This window comes from Dipodomys spectabilis, unplaced genomic scaffold, assembly GCF_019054845.1.
Source record: "Dipodomys spectabilis isolate Male_0828 unplaced genomic scaffold, ASM1905484v1 ptg000002l, whole genome shotgun sequence".
Classification (NCBI taxonomy): domain Eukaryota; kingdom Metazoa; phylum Chordata; class Mammalia; order Rodentia; family Heteromyidae; genus Dipodomys; species Dipodomys spectabilis.
In genome coordinates, this window is record NW_024870679.1 from 35,745,862 (window position 1) to 35,767,610 (window position 21,749).

The following is a 21,749-nucleotide window of genomic DNA, read 5'->3' on the forward strand; positions in this document are numbered from 1 at the left end:
TCTGACATTTTCACTCATTGGCTGGTGCCCTTCAACCTGAGCCATACATCCAACATATATTGGGGACTTTTAAGTTGGTACATTTTAGCTACTGTTGTCACAAAGAGCTACTGGGGTGATACATATGTTAATCAGCTTAGTAGCTATTTTATAATATTTATGTATATTTCATAATGTCATGTTGTAAGCCTCAAATATACACAATAAAATTAGGTTAAAAATGTGAAATGTCTTAATTTTACATGAAATGATAGTATTCTGGATAAAGGGTTAAGTTTAAACTATTATTAAAATTAACAGGTTTCCTTTTTTAATGTGGTAAATAACACATGTAATGTTACACACATGGCTTGCATTCTGTTTCTCTTGAATAACACACCCTGAAGCTCACCATTATTGATAAGACAGAACTTTGTGGTAACTTTACTGCTGTCCACTGTTGGAAAGTCTGGCATGCCCTCCTGTTGTCCTTCAGGTTAGGCTGACCAGCAGTTTTTACGAGAGTCCATAGATGGAGCCTTGACTTGGTCCTAGCAGAGGGGGCTGTGAGACCAACGGAAAAGCACCAGCTAAGGAGGCTTGTGCTGACTTAGAGGGGGTTGGATGAAAACACTACCATTTATAGTTATACTAGCCTCAGACTTTCAGCACTCCCTGAAGTAGATGAGAAAACACCCTCTATTCAAGAAGTTGAAACATGTAGAAAAAAATACACTTTCTCCTCCATTAGGAGCCAGAAAAAGCTTTGTTAATCTTTAACTAAAAGAATAAATACTCAACTTTATGGCAGTCACTTGGGACCAAAACACACTATCCAAATGTGATTTACTTACAGAATGTTTGTTTAATTCTGTTTCAGATTCACTCTCCTACTTGAAACCTGAAAACATTGGATCACACTAAATTTTACTGGTAAGTTCTCTTTCTTTATAAAACAAAGTGACTCTAACATTATTTTTGAAATGCTATTCACACTTCTAAGTTAGATGTATCCTTTCCGGTACTATGACTAGATGTCTATATATTTGTACTTTTTTCCTTTCCAGAAAGATTTATGATGTTCCTATGCCTTCCAAAAACAAAAAATAAAGAGCAACTCATATTCTTTTGCTGAGAACATGGGCAAGGGAGAGCTAAGCCACTGCATACCAAATATTATTCAAATAAAAACTTTGCTTTGTAATGAAACTATTTCCAGGCTCCTGTTGATGGTCTGCTTGTTTCAAATAGTATCCAAAATAACAAACTGTTACTTCAGCCAAGGAATTCACAGTCCCTTGCAGTGTGTTGCAATGAAAATTGACACACAGCTACAACATACCAGAGCTACACTCCTTATTACTGATCTATGTTTTAGTTGTTATTACAAAGGTGATATGCAGAGGGGTTACAGTTACATAAGTCAGGTATTGAGTACATTTCTTTTTATTGGACAGTATCAACTCTTCCTTTGCTTACTGATCTATTTTTTTTAATCTGATTTCTCAACTTACCCAAACATGACTGTTAACTAGTTACAATAGTTTTCTGTTAGTAGAAAACATCCTTTAGAAACAAGAAAAAAAGTGCACTTGTTAAGTGGAAATGCTTTTCAGGCTTCATGTAGAATCACTGGTATTGCAGCTGTTCTGTTATTGTCAGAGTGTAACAGTTAGCTTTTGCTGTATAACAAACTTTACTCCCAAAAGTCACTCACTCAAAACAGCAATTGCTTAATTTTCTGGGCCAATTCTGTAATTCTTCTAGTTTCAACTGAGATTATTCATGTATCAGGTCCAAATCAGGACAGGCTTTTTTTTTTTTTTCTGTGGGTCACCTGGCTGTTGGCTGAAGTGGTAAGCCATGTTCTTCATTGTTCTTCAATGAAGTACTCTGCTCACTTGGTGATTGGGCATGGTGTCAAGAGAGACAGAATAGTCTTGAGGCCAAGTGTTCCCACTGCACTCTGTAGGCTAAGGCAGGTTGTATGGGTAACCTAGATTCAGGAGGTATAGGTAAGCGTTCTTGGTGTGAGGATCTCATCACAGTCTCATTGCAAGGAGCATGGTTACAGGGAGGAGAAGTATAACCACCTGGCCATCTTCTGTAGTGTTTATGGATCACAGCTGGGTAGAATATGAACCACATGCATATCAAGAAGACTCAGGTCATGCTCTCATCTCATTGCCTAGTTTGACTCCATCTTGATGAGTAACACTGTAGAATCATAGACTCACTTGGTATCTGAAATGTCAGTCTGTTCAGTGGGCTCCTCAGTGGCCTTGCTGGTACCAGGTTTTCCACCTTTCAACCCTGCAACGCTATACTGCCACACTAGCTCACACTAGTCACCCTTCAGTTCACCTTACAGGATGCTCCTCTCTGACCAGAAGCCATCCCTGTCACACCAGCCTAGGCTTCTCTGTGACTTTTCTACTCTCACTATCTGGCCCTGTGTTCTCTCGCTCACCTCCCACTATTCCCTTTATTCTTGCCAGACTTCACTTTTTACCATTTATCTTCAAAGCGTCTCATTCTGCATACCTCTTCTACATGGAAATCTTCCCCATTTTTACAAGGCCTAATGGAATCTTCCCTTCTCTGTATCATGACCTCACTCCTGCTATCTGTACTCTCACTGACTCTGAACTCCTTTCAAGCCAACTAGTGCCCTCTTGACTCTTTTCACTTGGCTGCTCTTTCTTCCTTGGTTGCTTTGTTAGCTCTTTGAGAGCAGAAGGTTCCATATGGCTTCTTAGTGGCCTGCAGCATGGGCTGAGAGTACAGTGGGAACTTAGTCAAGCAAGAAGCAGCCTGGACACTGTATCCATTGCCATAATACAGACTCACATAGTCCCTTCTACCCGGCCTTGTGCATTCCTTAGATTTGAGGTTGACCCAGGGATCTTAAAGCACCCCCATGATTCTGATGTGGTGGTTATGCAGCTGGCAATCACTTGTTTTTGTTACAGAAAGAACAAAAAAAATTTAATAAGATTTGTTAGACCTCAGCTCTGGGACCTTATCAATGCAATCTTTCCCTATTTGGAACGTAGAAATAATTTTTGGTTTGAAAATTGTCGGGAAGATAATAAGATGTAGTATGTTAAAAAGTTTTACAGTGTAAAGTGATACAGTGTAATTTAAACACATCCATCTGTGTGCATCTGTGAGTAATCAATGTTTTGCAGGATAGTTATCTGCCTGATGGTGGTACAGCCCTAGGCAATGAATAGTTAGGCAGCAGCTAGGAAGAGATAGACGTAATAATGACAATAGTGGTAATAAGTAGTGTCTACTGGGGTTTTTTTTTTGGTAATATAATTTTATTGTTATCATGAAGGTGTTGTGCAGAGGGGTTACCATTTCACAATTCAGGTAATGCATATACTTCTCTTTTGGACAGTGCCATTCCCTACTGGTTTTTGTTTTTTTTTGTTTTTTTGGGTCCGGTCATGGGCCTGAACTCTGGGCCTGGGCGCTGTCCCTCAGCTCTTCAGCTCAAGGCTAGCGCTCTACCACTTGAGCCACAGCACCACTTCCGGCTTTTTTCTTTTTGCTTATGTGGTGCTGAGGAATCGAACCCAGGGCCTTGAGCATGCAAGGCAAGTGCTCTACCACTGAGCCACCTTCCCAGCCCCTCCCTACTGGTTTTTGAATGATAACTGTATGTTAGAATAATGTTAGCTGCTGTACATGGAGCTTTTTCAGAATTACAAAATGATTTGCCCACCTATTTGCTTGCATCTATACCATTTTTATAGTATATTCTATCATTAGTGCATCATTTACATGACGAATTTTTACTATCATTCAAAATACCTTGTTAAAAGGTTCCTGTCCTGAGAGAGGAAGGGAGGTGAGCTATCAGCCATTGACAAGGTCAAACACAAAGTCCTGTAGAGGTGGGAGATATTTTCATTTGGTGGAAGAATTGAGTAACAAGAACAAACTATAGTACTAAAGAGAAGTAGGTGCTCCGTGCCCAGGGATAGGCCTGAGGGCATTCAGTCACCCAAGGAAGGATAGAGTGTGCAGGAGGTAAGTCGAGACAGAAGGAAGACAAGAAGTCGACTCAGGTGTTTGCTGAGTTGGCAGCTTGGCCCAGGACTATTCCTATCCAAAGCCACCACCCCTCCCTCAGCCTGCTCGCTTGGAGCTTCCCCATAACCACTGCCAGAGTAGGCAGCACTTGTAAAATGTGCTCCACTGGCTGCTCAATGTATGTTCTATCATTTTTGTTAGTATAAATTAATTTTACAATTGAGTTTCATTGTGCCGTTTCCTACATGCATGTAACATACTCTTGATCACATTCATCCTCTCTTTATTATTCTTTCCCTATTCCCCTCTTTTCTTGCCCCTCCCCTTTTTTTTGTTGGTTGTGGGACTGGAACTCCGGGCCTGGGCGCTGTCCATTAGCTCTTCAGCTCAAGGTAAGTGTTCTACCTCTTGAGCCACTACGCCACTTCTGGTTTTCTAGTGATTAATTGGAGATAAAGAGTCTCATGGAACTTTTCTTTCCCAAGCTGGCTTTGAACCATGATCCTCAGATCTCAGCCTCCTGAGTAGCTAGGATTATAAGCATGAGCCATTGGCACCCGGCTTCCCTCCCCTTTTTTAGTGGTTTCCATTACGCTGTTTCATATAATGTACTTCTATAGTATTTTCATGCACATCATTATCATGTCCTTTCCTCTCCTCTTCTACCTGTTGATTTCTTTTTTTAAAAAAAAGTCCCTTTTAAAATCATGGCATATTATTGTTTCCACATATAAGTGAAAACATGCAATATTTGTCTTTCTGAGCTTGACTTGTCTCTCTTCACAATGATCTTCACTTCCATACATTTTCCTGCATCTGACAGAATTTTGTTCTTCTTGAGGCTGTTTGTTGAATACATACCACATTTTCTCTAACCATCAGTTTTTAGACACCTAGACAAGTTCCACATCCTGACTGTTGTAGTAGTGGTGCTGCTGTATGCATAGGTATACAGGTATCTCTCTGTATTTACATTGCCATTAACATTTCCCCCTATTTTGTTTGTTTCCTTGATGATAGCTAGTCTATTTTCTGTTACTTTGGTTGAGGTGGTCTAGTCTATGTGCCTATCTTCTTTCAGAATTTTTAAGATGGCTTTTAAATATCCATTTAATGTATTGAGATTCAGAAGGGGGAAAAAGCCGAGAAAATGGAAATGCATGAAAAAGGAAAGTAGGGTGAAGTCTGAGGTAAGATTAGGCCCCATTTTATGGTGGAAGCTTATACATTTGCCAGCAGATCATTGGCCCTTGAGCTTCTGAGCAGGCAGTCCCAGAAAAGACACACACACTCATAACAATTCACAGTGGCCAGAAAATAAAGCCTAATAGTTACTAAGAAGAAGCAATGTGAGCAATTCAAGATTGGTTCTCCAGGGTGCTCCTGAGGAGAATAACACCCAGGATCCCTTCAGTAAGTACAGTGGCCCAGGCTCCATTTAAGTATGATGTAACACCTGAGTGTGGTCCAAGAAAAACCCTTTCAGGACAGGTATTCATTTCTTTGTTGGCCTTGCTTGAGCTGAGAATAGTAGTTTCCACTGGAATAACAAGTACCTTTATTCATTGCCCCCCCTTTCCTCTAGCCTCATGATGGACTTCACAGATTGACATTGCTTCCTGATGTCAAGCCTTGGCATTTGTCTGTATACTAGATTTGGCACCTGAATTACAATCTACTTACCATCCCTTTCCCAAAAGAATAAAAAAACAACTTGCTGTTACTACTCTGAATTTTCTTTCTTTCAACGACCAGTCCTTCTAAATTATGACTCCGTCTATAGAATGGCTTTTTGATACTCACAGTTTTGCTTTGACCTGTATGACTCTCTATCCTTACATCTATGTGCCCTTCTGTTCTGATGTCCATAACTCTGGACCACTTCCTGTACTGGACTATTCAGTTCCTTTGGAGCGAGTTTGAGAAGCTCATGGAACTTCCTTCTAAACCACATACTTGATTAATAGTAGCCAACTCTGAATTATGTTTCTATTGCAATTCATGCATTCTTCTTCAGATTTGTAACCTTAAAATTTATTAAAACAAGTAGTGTCTGTTTAATGACAGTACTGGTAAGATGAACCACTGGTACAGCAGCTGATATGGGGGTTATGTTAAACCCAGACTTTCTGTGGGGTATAGACAGAAACAATATTAATTTGGTCACTATTATTATCAGAAAAGAGGCCAATATTCCACAAGGACTGTCCATAAAAAGTACTTTCCTTTGGGGAGTTATTTTTCGGAGTTATTTTTCTTCTGATTGGGTTTATTATTGTTGTTGTTGTAGTCAAGAGAAATCTTACCTAGTTTCTTGGCTTACATGACTGGTATGTTCAAATTGCACAGGCTTCAGACACAGCTTAAAAATTGCCCATCAACTATTTATGTTCTCTCCCCATCTGCCCCTCTCTGTACTCTGCCTTCTTAGCTCTCTCAGCTTCATTTTCAGGGACACTGTCCCTCCTTGGCCATCATTTTCACTTGGATCTCAGTTCTCACTTGGATCTTACAGTTCTAACTATAATGGGAAAGAGTCATCTTGACTGGCCCAGTTTGATTCCCTGCCTGAATCATTGTGGCCAGAAGTGGGCAGTGGGCAGCAGTATCTTGTGACCAGGGTTGTCAACATGTCCCTGAAAGACAGCAAATCCAACCAGTACTACATGAAATGGATTCTCCATGGGAACAGGAAGGGCTCTGTTATCAGAAGAAGGAAGAAAGAGAAATTAGAAATTCTTCATTTGGAATCTATCAAATTTAAAAGGTTTCCAGGCACCAGTGGTTCACATCTGTAATACTAGCTAGAAATTCTTCACTTGGACTCTTATCAAATTTAAAAGGTTCCCAGGCACCAGTGGTTCATACCTATAATACTAGCTACTCAGGAGATCTGTGTGCTGGGGTTTGAAGCCAGCCCAGGTAGGGAAAAACTATGAGATTCCTATCTCCAGTTAACCAGCAAAAAAACAAAAGTGAAGCTGGGCTCAAAGTGGTAGAGCACACAGCTTGGGTGAAAAAGTTAAGAGACAGTGTATAGGCCCTGAGTTCAAACCCCAGTACCAGCACAAAATTTAAAAAACTTGGAAGGTCAAAAATCAGGTTCAACTTGGGTGATATTTCTATGTACTTCAACTTTAGTGTCACAATGCAGACTACCAACCATGAGCCTGTGGTGAAGGACATCAGGAAGGGACCCATGGTAAGTCCTGAGGACTTCATGCTCAAGGATCTACAGCAGTCTTTCTTAACCTAGAGGCATGGGCTGGGCTTCTGTGGATTTGTTGAGCCTTCTGTAATTATTTCAAAAATGATGTACATGTACTATTCTGCTGGAAAAAGCATCATGCTTTCCATTAGTTTCTTGTTCAACTCAGCCACTCTTTTATTTCTGAAGGATTATTTGCCTGACTTGCTCTAGTTGTGTCAGTTTTGGCTAGTTTATGTCTTATACATTTATCTCTGGCCTTGACTCAACTAATGAAGTTTAGTGTCCCTAGTAAACATAGCTCCTGATGAAACAGACACAGTGAGGTCAGTGGCTGAGCATGTTGCATTAAATTATACGTTGAGGTTTTTAGGCTTATATGTAAACAATCATAGTTGCCATTTATCTAATACCAGGCTGTGTACTAAGTGCTTTCTGTGCATTATCTGAACTGTATTTATACACATGACTATAATTCTGAGAATCAAAGTCTGTTATAGTACCACCTGCTAGAACCAGCACCTTCCAGCTGCCTCTGTACATTGTCTCCTTTTCCCCCACCCCTGTCTGCTATGGGTCCTCCTCTTTCTCCCTTCCCACCTGCAGATGATAGGATTGTAGAATCCTTGTGTTGGAAGAGATCACTGACTGAGATCATGCAGGTCTGTTCTTCAAACTCTCCTCTTTGATTTTCTCACTCAGGGATTCCTGAGGAGGAAGGGTAGGAAGGATCTTGATTCAATTATAGATATTCTCTGAAAACCCCACTCATCTGGGTGAATAGAGCTGTTCAAGGTTAGGTGTCACACTTGGTCTAGTACAGGTTCCAAAAACTCTACTTAACTTACCCACCCTGTGTGACCAAACTTTTTCTGAGCTGCAGTTTCCTTCCCTGTCAAAAGGGACAAAGATACCTGCCCGGTGGAATTGTTAGGGGGACTGAATGAGGTAATGTCTGTGAAGTCATTGGCCCAGTGCCTGCCGTCAGTGCTTAGCAAATGTTAGCTGTAACTAAAACATTATACAACATGCTCGTAAGACATGATTAAGCCATGGTTTTCTTCTCGTTTCCCACTGTTCCTTTCAAGTTTATTTGGTGGGGTATGTTTTCCTACCTCTTGGATAATCAGATAGTGAAAAGTCCTAAGGCCACTTAAAATCCAAAGCTCTCTTTCCTTTCTCCCCTCCTCCTCCCCCATGTTCTCAAGCTCCAGTGCTCTCTCTCTCCTGACTCCTTCCGTGCCTTTCTCCAAGCCTTCTCTGTCAGATCTTTCTCTTTACACTGCCCATGATCAGGAAGTACCTTCCTCCTGTTGGTTGCTGCTCTCCCTCAGCAGCTCCTGGTCCCAGGTGGGCCCTCTCATGGAGTCCTCTGACTCTTAAGCCCATGTGCTAATGGGTAGCATTTGTTCTGAGGAGAACTAGGCCAGCTCCCAAGAGTGTTCACATTTCTTCAGGCCCTGCTGGGGAAGGGACAAAACCATCTACTCTATGGTGGGCAGTCCCACCCTCCTCCCACATTTTAGTCCTTCAGGCAGCAGTTCCATTCAAGTGATGTGTTTGAAACCGGTCTCTAGGCTTGCTATGATAATGCAGCCATTTCTACCCACCCATGTTGGGGGTAGTAGGAATTAGAGCATTTCTTCATTGACTGCTCTTCTCTTTCCACTGTCCCATCCTGTTCCTATCTTCCTTATGGGTCCTAGAGCCAGCTAGATTGATTTCTCAGAAATTTCCACATTACAGCCCGGGCCCTTGCTTTGGAATTTCCCAGTGTTGAATCTTGATGCTGCAGTGGAAACTTCCACTTTAGTGTCTTGTTATATTAACTCTTAACCCCTGACCCACTACATGAAACTCCATTTCAACACCCTGAAATGGTCCTTCATCCCCTGCTATCTGAGCATGGGACATTCTCCTGCTCCCTCCTGTCCTCCCAAACCATCCCTTTGGGTTTACAGGTGACTTAGACATGGAAAGGTGCTGCTGCTCCTCCCAAGCCAAATCTTCTTTTATTTTTTTGTTTGTCATAGGGCTTGGACTCGGGGCCTAGGCGCTGAAGCCAAAGCTTCTTGTAATGGTCTCTTTAAGAGGTTTGTGTGTGTGTGTGTGTGTGTGTGTGTGTGTGTGTGTGTGTGTGTGTGTGTGTGTGTGTGCCTATCTGAGAGAATGGGTCTAGATGGCAGGGTTTTAAAGTGAGGCTCAGTCACTGTATTCTCTTGTGACCACAGGAAAGCCTTTGACCTTTGTCCCTGAGTAATTTTTCTCTACCTGCATTACAGGGTACACTTGATAGAACCACCATAGTAAGATATTGTGTGTTTAGAAACTGCTCAATCACCATTTCCCATACTCATGCAGCTGATATAGTCTCTCTTGATCTGAGAGCTGATTTTCTGTACCTCATGAGGGTGTGTTGATCCATTTATGAACTCTGCAATATGAAGCCATGCAGCATTCCACCTTACCCCAGAGCCCTGCCCTCTCCACCTTACTTGCAGCTTAGTTGTAATTCTCAAGTATCCTTCGGAGGGCAGACTTCTCTACCTTCTTCATACCAGACACTGTCAACTCAGCCTCTCTAGTTGACATTGTTATTTGTACTTTGGGCCATTCCAGCCATGAGTCCTGGAACAATTAAGTTACTCTGTGTTTTAGGACCTTACCCTCCACGGAGACACATATTGGAAAGATGCTTGGAGTCACTTTGGAGACATTGATCTTAATAATGTGTTAAATACATTTTTAATATCTCCTTCATGGTCTCATTTCCTCAGAAAGGCCGTACTTTATAATGCATTCAGGTGGAAGCCATGTTATTTTTTCCTGGGCTGTTAACAGAGATGGTAAGTGTAATACCACCCCTTCTGTTTGTTTCTTTTTGCAATTCCAGAGTAAATTCAGAGCCTTGTGCATGGTAGGCAAGTGTTCTACCACTGAACTACACCTCAGCCTTCATTCCCCCTCTTTTCCTGCTGACCTATCTTATGAGCTACCTGCCTAAGTGATACTGCGTTCTGAGCTCAGAAAGTAAACCTAAACTCCCTCTGAACTGATCACCTTTTTGCCAGAAAGAATATAGCAGTTTCTCTGTGGCCACTCAAAGTTCTGGAAGCATGAAATAGCTAATACACTTATAACATGCGTTTTCTTTATATATGTTTTGCAGTGGAGGAGGTAGAGACACATAGACTATAATCTAGACATTTCCTCAGCTACTCAGATACTTTGAAGAGTGGATTAACTATGAGCGTCAGTTTCCTCATCTGTAAAGTGGAATTATACCATTTGCCTCACAAGACAGCTGTGTTAAAGGAAACAATGCATATAATAAACTAAGTGCAGCATGTTTAAAAAAAAATAGTAGCTATTACTATTGGACCATTGTGACAATGTTTTTAAACTTCTAAAATCTTTGAAGACCCTGGAAATTTTTTTAAATAGTATTTTGAAGGAAAGCCAAAACAGGTAGTGCAACTACCTGTTTAAAATTTTTCCTCTTACAAAATGCATCAGCCCTTTGTAGTATAATACTGGGGCAGAGGCAGCAAGGCACAGAGCTAAGGCTTACCCTGCTGAGGCTCGGATCTATTACCAGCTAGCTCTGTGACCTTACCAGGTTGCTTCTCTCTTAACCTCAGTCTCTGTGTCAGTTAACATAGCGGTTCCCCACTCAGTAAGCACACAAATAATGATGGCCATTATTCTCCTGTGACAGTATTGCCTGCATTTTACAGATAAGAATTTGAAGAATACTTTTTCTTTTGCTTCATTAACCCACTTTTATATGCAAGATGTTCTCACTGTTTTGTGTAAGAAACAATACTTAGTAACTGATTGGTTTAAAACACTGTACTTATACATGTGGGAAACATACCATATTGACCAAATTCAACAATTTTCCATATTTTATTAAACAACTTTCCATATTTTTAGGCCTCACCTTTTTTATGTTAAGATTTGGGCAAGTAATTTTGCTGCTGGATTAAGAGAAATGTGTGTTTATGTGTGCATAACGTGTTTACATACATGTATACATACATATACATATATACATGTGTGTGAATGTGCATCTTTAATTTATATTGCAGTACTGGAGACTAAACTCAAGGCCATGGCCTTACTAGGCAAGCACTCTACTACCATTTAAGCCAAGTCCCTAGTCCTGAGAAATTTGTATATTATTTTTACAAGGATTATAAAAGTATATAGTCATGGCTATGAGTAGCTAAATGTTCTAAATTCATATCAGCTTATTGTGCACTTCTCAATAACAAGGAGAACTTCACAGAAGCTGTGATCTCCCACAGTAGAAGAGAAGGAGGCAGTTCTCAACTACTAGGATGACCCAAACTGAGGACAAGGTTTGTCCAGGCAAGTGTGGAGCGCTGGACCACAGTAGAGATGGACTGCTAGGCCACAGCTTTGTGCTTTTGCACAGTGTAGGTGTCCTGCTCAATAGCTTTACTCTTAAGGTCTGTCCTGGGCTTTGAGGTGGTAAAGCTTCAACTCTACCCCCACCTAGTTTTCCAGTGGTATATGCCCTGCAGTTGTGGGCATACATACAGTGAGGACCACAGCATTATTGGCTGAGTTGATTTCTGTAACACTGTCTCCTACGCCTGGACACCTTTAGTGAGTAGATTATCCAGATGACAAAAAAGCCCCCTTTTTTTGTTGTTGGTTGTGCAGCTTGAATTCAGGGCCTGAATATTGTTGCTGAGCTTTTTTTGCTCCAAGCTAGCACGCTCCACTTCCGATTTTCAGGAAGTTAATCGAAGATAAGAGTCTCAGAGACTTTCCTGCCCACTCTGACTTTGAACCATGATCCTCACATTTTAGCCTTCCTAGTAGCCAGGTAGGACTACAGGTATGAGCCACTGGTGCCTGGCAAGAAGCCTACTTTTGTGTTGGGTCATACTTACGTTCTTCCTGAGGAATTCTTTTTCTTTTTTGGCGATACTAGTGTTTTAACTCAGATTTGCACTTGCTAAGCAGGCACTCTACGATAGCCCTTCTTGGCTTCACTTATTTTTTCTTATAGATTCTTACATTTTCATCCAGTGCCAGCCTGGGTTGCAATCTTCTACCTGTGCTTCTGTGTGACTGGGATTACAGGCATACAACACTGTGCCCAGCAGTAGCTTTTCTTTATGTGGACTGTGAAACATGGCTTTTCAGCCAGAAAGAGGAAAGTAGCACAGGCTGGAGGGGACATGCAGGCTAGTGGCTGTCAGCAGACGTTTGGTTGGCCAGCCAGTATCTGATAAGCACCTGCATGCAGGAAGACTTTGGGCTGCTGGTCTTATGCACGCTTCCTTCTGAGGCTTCTAAGTCCATTCACTGAGGCAGACTAAGCCCAGTGGTTTTAGAGAAACTTGGTTTCCATTATGGAGATAAGGAGGGGCATGCATGTCTCTTGCCTGCACACTGCTCAATGGTAGGGCCCACACAAGAGCTAACATAGGTGATTAAGGTAAAGTTCGTGGTCTTTCAGGGCCACTAGCTTCTTCTCATGCCCTGAAGCTCATGTAGCATTCCTAACTTTGTATTCTTATCTAAAGAGAACCCTCAAAATAGTGTCAGAAGCCAGGTGCCTGTGGCTCCTTCCTGTAATCCTAGCTACTCAGGAGGCTGAGATCTGAGGGTTGTGGTTCAAAGCCAGCCTGGGCAGGAAAATCTGTGAGACTCTTATCTCCAATTAACCACCAGAAGTGGCACTGTGGCTCAAGTGGTAGAGCACTCTCCTTGAGCTGAAGAGCCCAGGGTCAGTGCCCAGGCCCAGAGGTCAAGCCCCAAGACTGACAAAAAAAAAAAAAATCCTGTCAGACTCAGAACCCACAAAAATCAGGCCTGTGGCCTGCTCAAGGAAGAACTGATTGGCACACCCTCCAGTCCTCTCCTCTGGCCTGGGGAGGGGGGGACGCACGGGGGAGAATCACCAAGATGTCAAACTCAAATTTGCCTCTCCTAGGTATAGTTATTAGCTCTGTGTATACCCCTTCTTTGTGCTTCTATATGGCCAGACCTGAGCTCCCAGAGGGGACTCCTGACTCTTAAAGGGAGAGAAAGGAAGGCCGAGCCAGGAACTGCTGTGTGGGCTTCTTCCTAGCCACCAAACACGCTCCACAGTGTGGAAAGATCCCACCATTCCTGCAGGAAGCAAAGGCTGAGCTCTCGGACATACAGCAGCTCTGTGGTTGCTTGGAGAGAGGCCCTGCAGAGGAGGCAGAGTGGGAGGGAACATCAGCTGGCTGAGATAGACCCAGTGGAAAATTCTGAGACATGGGAGGTGAGGGGCAGAGATAGATAGATAGATAGATAGATAGATAGATAGATAGATAGATAGATAGATAGATAGATAGATAGAATGAGAATAACTATCTCACATGGGAAGGAAGGAGAGAGGGGAGAGAAAAAAGGAAAAGAGAGAATATGAATATCTCTGAAACTGTATCAGCTTTGATAGAAACAAGCTCTGACCTCAAGTTTAGAATGGGGTGGCCAGAACTCCAGATGTCCTTTGCCTCGTTCTGCACAAAAGGGCTGGCATGTTTTCCTCACCAGTCAGTGTCAGATGCATTCAGAAGATATGGAAGAAGAAGAAAAAGAAGGCCTTTTGTAAATGAGCATTTTCGTGGCAAGCACGATGTAAAAATCAAACTGTGAAATTGAGTTTTTCAGTGATATTGAAATGTGAAGCAACTTTGCCCCCTGCTGGAGAACTTGAGAATTACTTAAAATGAGCCAACCAAGACACCTTTTCTCACTGTTTCTGCATTGTCAGCCTGTGAAGACTTGATATGTGTATTTGCTTCCTTTTCTTTGTCTTTTTGTTTTCTTTTCTTCTTTTTTTTTTTTCCTCTTTTTTCCAGCTTTGATACCATTATTTTAAACTTAGGGTTGGATAGTATTTCATACATATAACGAGTAAAATGTTTAAAATGCCACCAGGTTTAAGGCTCCTACCTATTAAATTTTCTGTGGGCTTTGTCAAAGCCTCCACCACCAGTGCTTACTAGAACAATGCATCACTGGACAGACACTTGCTTTTCCCCCCTTGAGACTGTGGTAACATAGAAAACTAACCAGAAAACAGGATTTTTTTTTTTAAACCACAAACAGGAAATTTTAGAGATCCTAAGTTCTGGACCCACTCAGTTGTACACATTGTTATTTCTCTTTAATCCTGCTAGTTTAAATCCTTTGTATTGGCTGTTACACTTACTGCTAACAACTGCCAGAGAGTAGCTTTCAGTCACTAATAGGTAAAGTAGTAACAATTTCATTATTATGCTAGACATTTTTCTGGTGATTTTGTTTTGCTGTTGTGTTATGTGCTAGTATTGACCTTCAGCGGCAATTCCACTGATTACTCCCAATATTTTTTTTTGTCAGTCCTGGGGCTTGAACTTGGCCTGAGAGTTGACTCTGAGCTCTTTTTGCTCAAGGCTAGTTCTCTACCATTTTGAAGCACAGCACTACTTCCATTTTTCATGTGGTTAATTGGAGATAAGAGTTTAACGGACTTTGCTGCCCTGCCCCGGTGGCTTTAAATGTTATTCTCAGATCTCAACCTCCTCAGTAGCTAGGATTACAGGGGTGACCTACCAGTACCCAGCTCCCTATACTTTTTTATTGTGTTGTGTTTGTTCCAGTACTGACCTTGAACTCATGGCCATAAGTAGTGACAATTTCACTGTTGCTACCTACAATTTTTGGTGTTTTGCTTTGTTTTATGTGCCAGTACTGGCCTTGGACTCAAGGCCTCTTGCTTTCCCTTGGCTTTTTGCTCAAGGCTAAGCTATCCCTCTACCACTTAAGCCATGCCTCTAGTTCTGGATATTTTCTTGGTTAATTGGAAATAAGAGTCATAGATTTGTCTTGCTGAAATTTTTTTAAATCATGATCTTCAGATCTCAGCCTCCTGAGTAGCTAGGATCCCAGACATGAGCCAACTGAGCCCAGCTTCCCTACCTTTTTTAAATATAGTTTTGAAAGAAAAATGCAGAGCAGACCCAGAAAGATAATAGGTGAAATATATAACAAACTATAGGCTATTATCTGATTGTACACCTTTATTAGTCCTGTGTTATTCAACTATTTTGATTTATAAAAACTTGAGCCAATTATTCAACTTCTACTATGTCTTATGTTAATAGAGGCTTCATAAAAAATCTCATCTACTGTCTTTTGTTCACCAAGTAGAACTTCCCATCTCTAGATGAACATATTTATCCTCTTCACTGTTTGGGATCTTTATCCCCACAGTGGATGACACAATCATGGTGTTTATATGGGACTTTGATGGGGTTTTTTTCTTTTTCCTCTCTAAGAAACACTTGAGACACACTTAAGTGTTTCAGGCATAACACTGTTAAGAGGCTGTTTATTACTCATACATCAGATTAATTACTTACTTTGGCTATTTTTCCTTAAAAGAAAGATATGAAAGGAAAAGAGTATATAAGTTATTGTGAATTATTTTTAAATATCTGACAGGACCTTCTCATAACTATTGATAATATTCCTAGGTATCATATCTAATTTTTCACTTTAAGAAAAAATATTTGATACTACCATGTGTAGCATTATTTGGATCAAGGGATTTTTTTTTTCCCAGGACTAGTTCCTATGGTATTTTTCTCTTTTTATGCTTATTGCTGGAGATCTCTGCTGAAATCTAGAGGTAACAGTGAGCCAGGGAAGAGCTGGAATTCCTGCTAGACCAGATAAACCCAAAGCTTGAGTTATAAACATTCATCTTCCTTGCTTGTGGCCACAGCCTCCACCCTTGTTACACACATTCACACACACACACACACACACACACACACACACACACACACACACACACGTGCGCCTGTTCTTTTCTTCTTTGGCATCTATTCCTTTTCTATTATTGAAAATTATCATTAGTCTAAAGTTGGCAAAGTTTAATCTCTTAGTTGGCTCTTGATGTCAGGTGATTTCTAGGCTGGGGTGAGCAAGCTCATAATAGTATTCAAGAGTCCTCTTAATTTCAGAGCATTTTTAGCTTCTATCATTCAAAAATTGCAGTACCCTGAAGTTTTTGGTCTCTGCTAACTAGGGCAGTCAGGGAAAAAAAGGGTAGGCTTTGGAAATAGGTATCTGGGACAGATCAGAATTTATATTTTTAGTAAAGGCAGTGTTTTAGACATTTTGATGGAATTTCATGTTAAGTAAAGTTAGGGGTTTGGTTCTAGGAACCCTTTCCAAACCCGTGCGGATGTCAAAATCCATGGAAGGACTGTAGGCTACGTGCACTATATGCACGCGGCCTACAGTCATGCTCTTGTATCTTTAAATCAACTCTGGATTGCTTTTTGCTATATAACATAATGAAATACTCTGGAAAAAAAATTGTTAAACTGTGTTAGATCCTACCCTAAAATCTGTACATGTTCAGCACAAACACGAGTTTTTTCCCAAACATTGTTGGTTGACTGTACAGATGTTGAATTTAGAATCTTCTCCTGTACAGCTGTACCAGCCTGTTTTTCTCCCAAAGAACCAGGCTCTTCCCTAGAGCAATCCCTCCAGATATATTCTCTCTCCCCTCCTCCCCTCCCCCCTCCTCTCTCTCTTATGGGTAGGTTCTGGAGTTTGAACTCAGGCCTCTATGTTCACTAAATTGGTACTTTACCACTTGAGCCATAACCAAAACCTTTTTGCTTTAGTTTTTTTCAGATATGGGGTTTTTTTTTGGGGGGGGGGGCAGTCCAGACCACAATCTCTCCTATTTACTCCTCCCATATAGCTCATATAGCCACACGGATGATAGGCTTTGTGCCAACACACACAGCTTACTGGTTGAGATGAGATCATGCAAATTTTTGGCCCATGCTGGCTTTGAACTACAGTTCTCCCACTCTTAACCTCTTAAGTAGCTAAGGTAATAGGTATGAGCCACCACATTCAGTTTTCCACCAGATACTCTTCATTGCACTAACCTATGTATTTCATATCCTTTGCCACATTCCATATCATGAAATAGCTGTACCTGGGCACTTTATCTCATACCCAGAATATTGGTCCAGAATAGATACTTAATGAATATGTGGTTGGGGGGGGGGGGTAGGTGAGTGGATTGATGAATGGACAGACAAGCAAAGTATACAGAGCCATGAGAAGAACAACACATTTTATATCAAGGCAGTACTGTTTTTTCTCTTTCCAAATTAAGATGTTTTATACCATATAGCATATATTCAAGGCTAAGTCTGTAGTGTAATCTGAGATGGAATAGATGGATGGCCAAGTGATCAGCAGCCTTCTTTTCACATGGAAATTATGAATCTGATTTTATTGGTGAAAACCCAGTAGATGGTTGATGGAGGTTCCTTTTGCAGGTACATCAACATTGTAAAGCACCCCAAGATTCTATAATAAGGAAATGCTTACATAAAATGGAGTCTGGCCATGATCATTAAAAGTGAGCAGACTTGTATCTGTAGCATCACTACTAGAAGTGCAACCCCTTACCTCATCGGGAAGAAACATGTGATAAACACAACTTGACGGAGATTCTCAAAAGAATTCCCCTCACTCTCAGCAGTATGTGAGATGTGTCTCACATCTGTAATTTTAGCTGTTCAGCAGGCTGAGATCGGATGATCACAGTTCAAAGCCAGCCCAGGCCAGAAAGTTTATGAGACTCTTATTTCTAATAAATACCTTCCTAACTCCAAAAAAGCCAGAAGTGGAGCTATGGCTCAAGTAGTTGAGCACTAGCTCTGCCAGGACTGGCACCAAAAACAAACAAAAAAATATATATGTGTGTATAATTATTATCAGTATTATAAAATTTAGGGGAGTCTCAACATGTGTGGATTAAAGAAGACAAAATGCATAATAATTGAATATAGTATATTATACTGTATTTTCTCTAGTTGTAATGGCTATTATTGGTACAGTTGCCAAAAGCTGAATAAGATAGTTTCCCGATTTGACTGATTGTAGTGTATCCATATAAAGAATTCCTTATTTATATAAAGTATACATTAAGGTATTTGTAAATAATATAATATCATATGCGTCTTTCCCTCTTTCTCCCTCCCTACTTCCCACTCTTCCTTCAACCTTCTCTCCCTCTGTCTATCCCTCCCTCCCTCCCTTCCCTAGGGGAAAGGGGATCTTAAAGCAAATTCAGTAATATGTTGACATTGGAGGAATACAAATCTAGGTGGACCAATGCAAGAGATTTCATTTTACTATTCTTACAGTTACTCTCTTAAGTCAGAAATTAGGTCAAAGTGAATTTTTATGCCAGTCACAGTGGCACATGTCTGTAGTTCCAGGTCTTTGGGAGGCTGAGGATACTAGATCATTTGAGTCTGGGAACTTGCAACAAGTATGAACAACACCATGGACCTGACCACAAAAAAAGAAAAAAGTTTTAAAACACAATACTTATAAAGAGTTTATGAGCACACAGAGAAATTCTCTTGCTGAAAAGAGAAAATATAACATTGGTCAGCAGAGAATAATTTCAACTCCCTTAGAAACTCATAAAGAGATAGGGAGAAGTATAGCTACATTGTCAATTTCTGTTATCTTATGTCAGCTTCCTTATATTTTATACATTTTCTTTAATGGCATGTATTTCTTGAAAAATTAGGAGAAAAAAGGTTGAAGAGATGAAGGCCAGCTCTCACAAAGGAGCAGAGTGAAGCCTAGACTTTGTCTTTATCATACCCTGCACCCTAGTTGGATGCTATTTGTGTATACGCACATACACAGCTACATATGCAATTTTGAACTTAAACTTTTCTTTCTCTTTTTTAGTGGCATTTTGAGGGGAATCCCAGGTCTTACATGACTTGGGAAGCTCCAGGTCCTGTCTAGTCTGCTTTCCCAGGTAGAGAATGGAGTGATCTGGTCACGGTAGTAGCAGGGGTTCCTATAACGAAGCAGGTGCTGCATAGACAGAGAAGATGGAATGAAGGTGGAGGGCAGTACCATGTTGGAAAGCTTTCTGATCTTTCATTTACTCAGTTGAACTGCAGGAAATGCTTTCTTTATTCATCGGAAGCATAAATAAAACCAGGAGGCTATGTTGTCTCACAGCTTTGAAGACTCGACTGTATCTGGAGAGCCAGAGTTATCCCAAAGCAGTGTTGTTGAGCTATATGATTCCCATTTCCCTGGACAGAAACTCATCTTTGAACCGTTTGCATCAGCTGTTTATCCATCACTCTAATATATACTTTTATTTTAAACTCTTGGCCTGGGTGCTGTCCCTCAGCTCTTCAGCTCAAGGTGAGCGCTCTACCATTTGAGCCACAATGCCCAGTTTTCTGGTGGTTAATTGGAGATAAGAATATCGGAGACTTTCCTGCCTGAGCTGGCTTTGAACCACCATCCTCAGATCTCAGCCTCCTGAGGACCTAGGATTCCAGGCATGAGTCACCAGTACTAGTCCAACAATCTTATTTTCAGAAACTAACACCATCAAAAGGCATAAAAGTTCTTGAATTTTTTTAATGTAACTTAAATGTCCTCTTGTTTGTTTTAAAAGCGGAAATATTTCTCCCATGTAGGACTCAAGGGTTAGGTGAGTGAGTTAGCGTGTGTCAGATTCTGTCTGGCAGCAGAGTAAGTCCTCAGTACACGGTACACAGGAGCTAGGTAGTCTTCTTGTTTATCTTCTCTTGTCAAACTGTGAGACTTGTCCTATTTGCTTATTGGCACGTACTCACCAGTTTGGCACAGTGCCTATATGGCTACTCACTTGTTTGCTAAATGACTACAGGAAGGAAGTATTTGCCTGTGGGTAGAATTTAGGCAGTCTGACCGGGAACTCAGCCCTACTCTGAGGCCTGGTTTTCCGAACAGTTCTATGTTGGCTTTGGTTTTAGGCCACGAGGTTCCATTTCTCTGTGCCTAGTTTTGCATTTTGAATGAGACCCATCAGTTCTGTCCCAGGCAGTGTGCCTGGTCAGTCTTTTGAGGAAGCTGTGTTTGTGCCTCAGTGGCCACTAGATGTCAGCATTGGGCAACTGTCAGAAAAAGACAAGGCATTGGACTGATTGTTTGATCTACCAAGAGGAGTGGTCACATAAGGAGAAACTAGTTCTCTCTGGTTGAGTTGGCTGGGTGGCCTTTGGGAGGTTGGGAATTGCTCCAGGATTTGCATACGTGGACTTCGGAGCCAAGTGTGGATTACAACCCACAACTCTGCTCACACCCTCTAGGACCTCAGACACACTGGAACCTCACAGGGCCCTTGTTCTAGCACATGCACGAAACACGCTCAGCACTTGGCCAGGGTGGAAAAAGCTCGCCACAGTCGGCAGCTATGAGGGCTGCTTCTGGTATCTGATACCATAAGACAGGGCTCTTTTGTTCGGTGCCAAGCCAAGTACCAAAGCTTGCCGGCTTTGTCCTTGTTCCCTGTTTCCCGGAGCCAGATTTTAAAATAGACTCTTAAATGGTAGAGCAGAGATTCCTGGGCACCATAGAATATTTGGAGGGACATTAGACCCCTAGGAGTGTGGCTGGGGAGCATAATTGGCACTGAGCAGTGTTTTACTGTAACTAGGACTTGGGTAGATGTGGTAAGAGCAGACAGTGCCTTTAAATGTCCCTTGCTGAAATTGTCAAAGCAAAGTGTTTATTTTTTACATGAACCATGGCATTCATATGAATTAGTATGTACACATTTTGCACACGCATTTTCCATTTAATCCTTGCAGTATCCCTGTGAGGAATGTGTAGGTATTGTTCCCATTTTGTAGATTAGGAAAATGAGGTTCAGAAAGTTTATAACAATAGTAGCCAGAGGTCTTCGGTACTTACTACAAGTCAGGTGCTACTCCTAAGAGTTTAAGTGTACTGTTCTTCTGAGAACCCTGAAAAGTAGGTAGTTACTACCTTCATTTTACAGAGGAGGAAACGCGGAGGCATAGAGAGGTTGTGTAGCTTTGTCAAAATCACTTAGGAAAGGAATGGAAGAATCAGAACACCAGCTCCACCTGATTCCAGTGCTATACTGCTTCCCACTGTACTTTGTATATAGTAGGTACTTGATAAGTGCATATTAAGTGGAATAATTAAGGGACTATAATTGGCCAATACAGAGAAGACTGTCTAAAGAGGAACCCTACAGGCCTAACACTTTTCTCACTGAAAGCCACCGAGTAAGTCCTCCCCAGGATGCATAGCTGCCCCATGGATTTTATTCCAATTTTGTTAGTCATAACACATTTTTCCATTGGAGCAGGCCAGAAAAGGTTGTTATCACAGCAAACGTGTTCAGGAAACTCCTTCAACAAGGAGCATCAGAGCTCATTTTATTTGCTTCATCTTTTTCTGGAAAAGAGAATTCTTGGGTTTGTTTGTTCTGGGATAGTTGTACCCAGTGTCCTCTCTGAAGCCTCTAAAAGCCAGGGCCTACGTATTGCCAGGGTGTTGAGTCCTGCCCTCTAGGCTGTACCATCTGTGTCCACCCCCATGCACACAGGGCTCCTCTTCAGCCCCCAGTCAGCATGCTCCC

General features: G+C 41.4%; 1 protein-coding gene across 1 annotated transcript in view; it reads left to right on the forward strand.

The window, feature by feature from the left end:
* Positions 1 to 853: 853 nt before the first annotated feature.
* Positions 854 to 21,749, forward strand: part of Gng12 (G protein subunit gamma 12) — a 74,474-nt gene continuing 53,578 nt past the window's right edge. The window contains exon 1 of the mRNA XM_042675152.1: positions 854 to 912. The gene's annotated coding sequence lies outside the window, so the exon portion shown is untranslated. The remainder of the gene's footprint in view (positions 913 to 21,749) is intronic.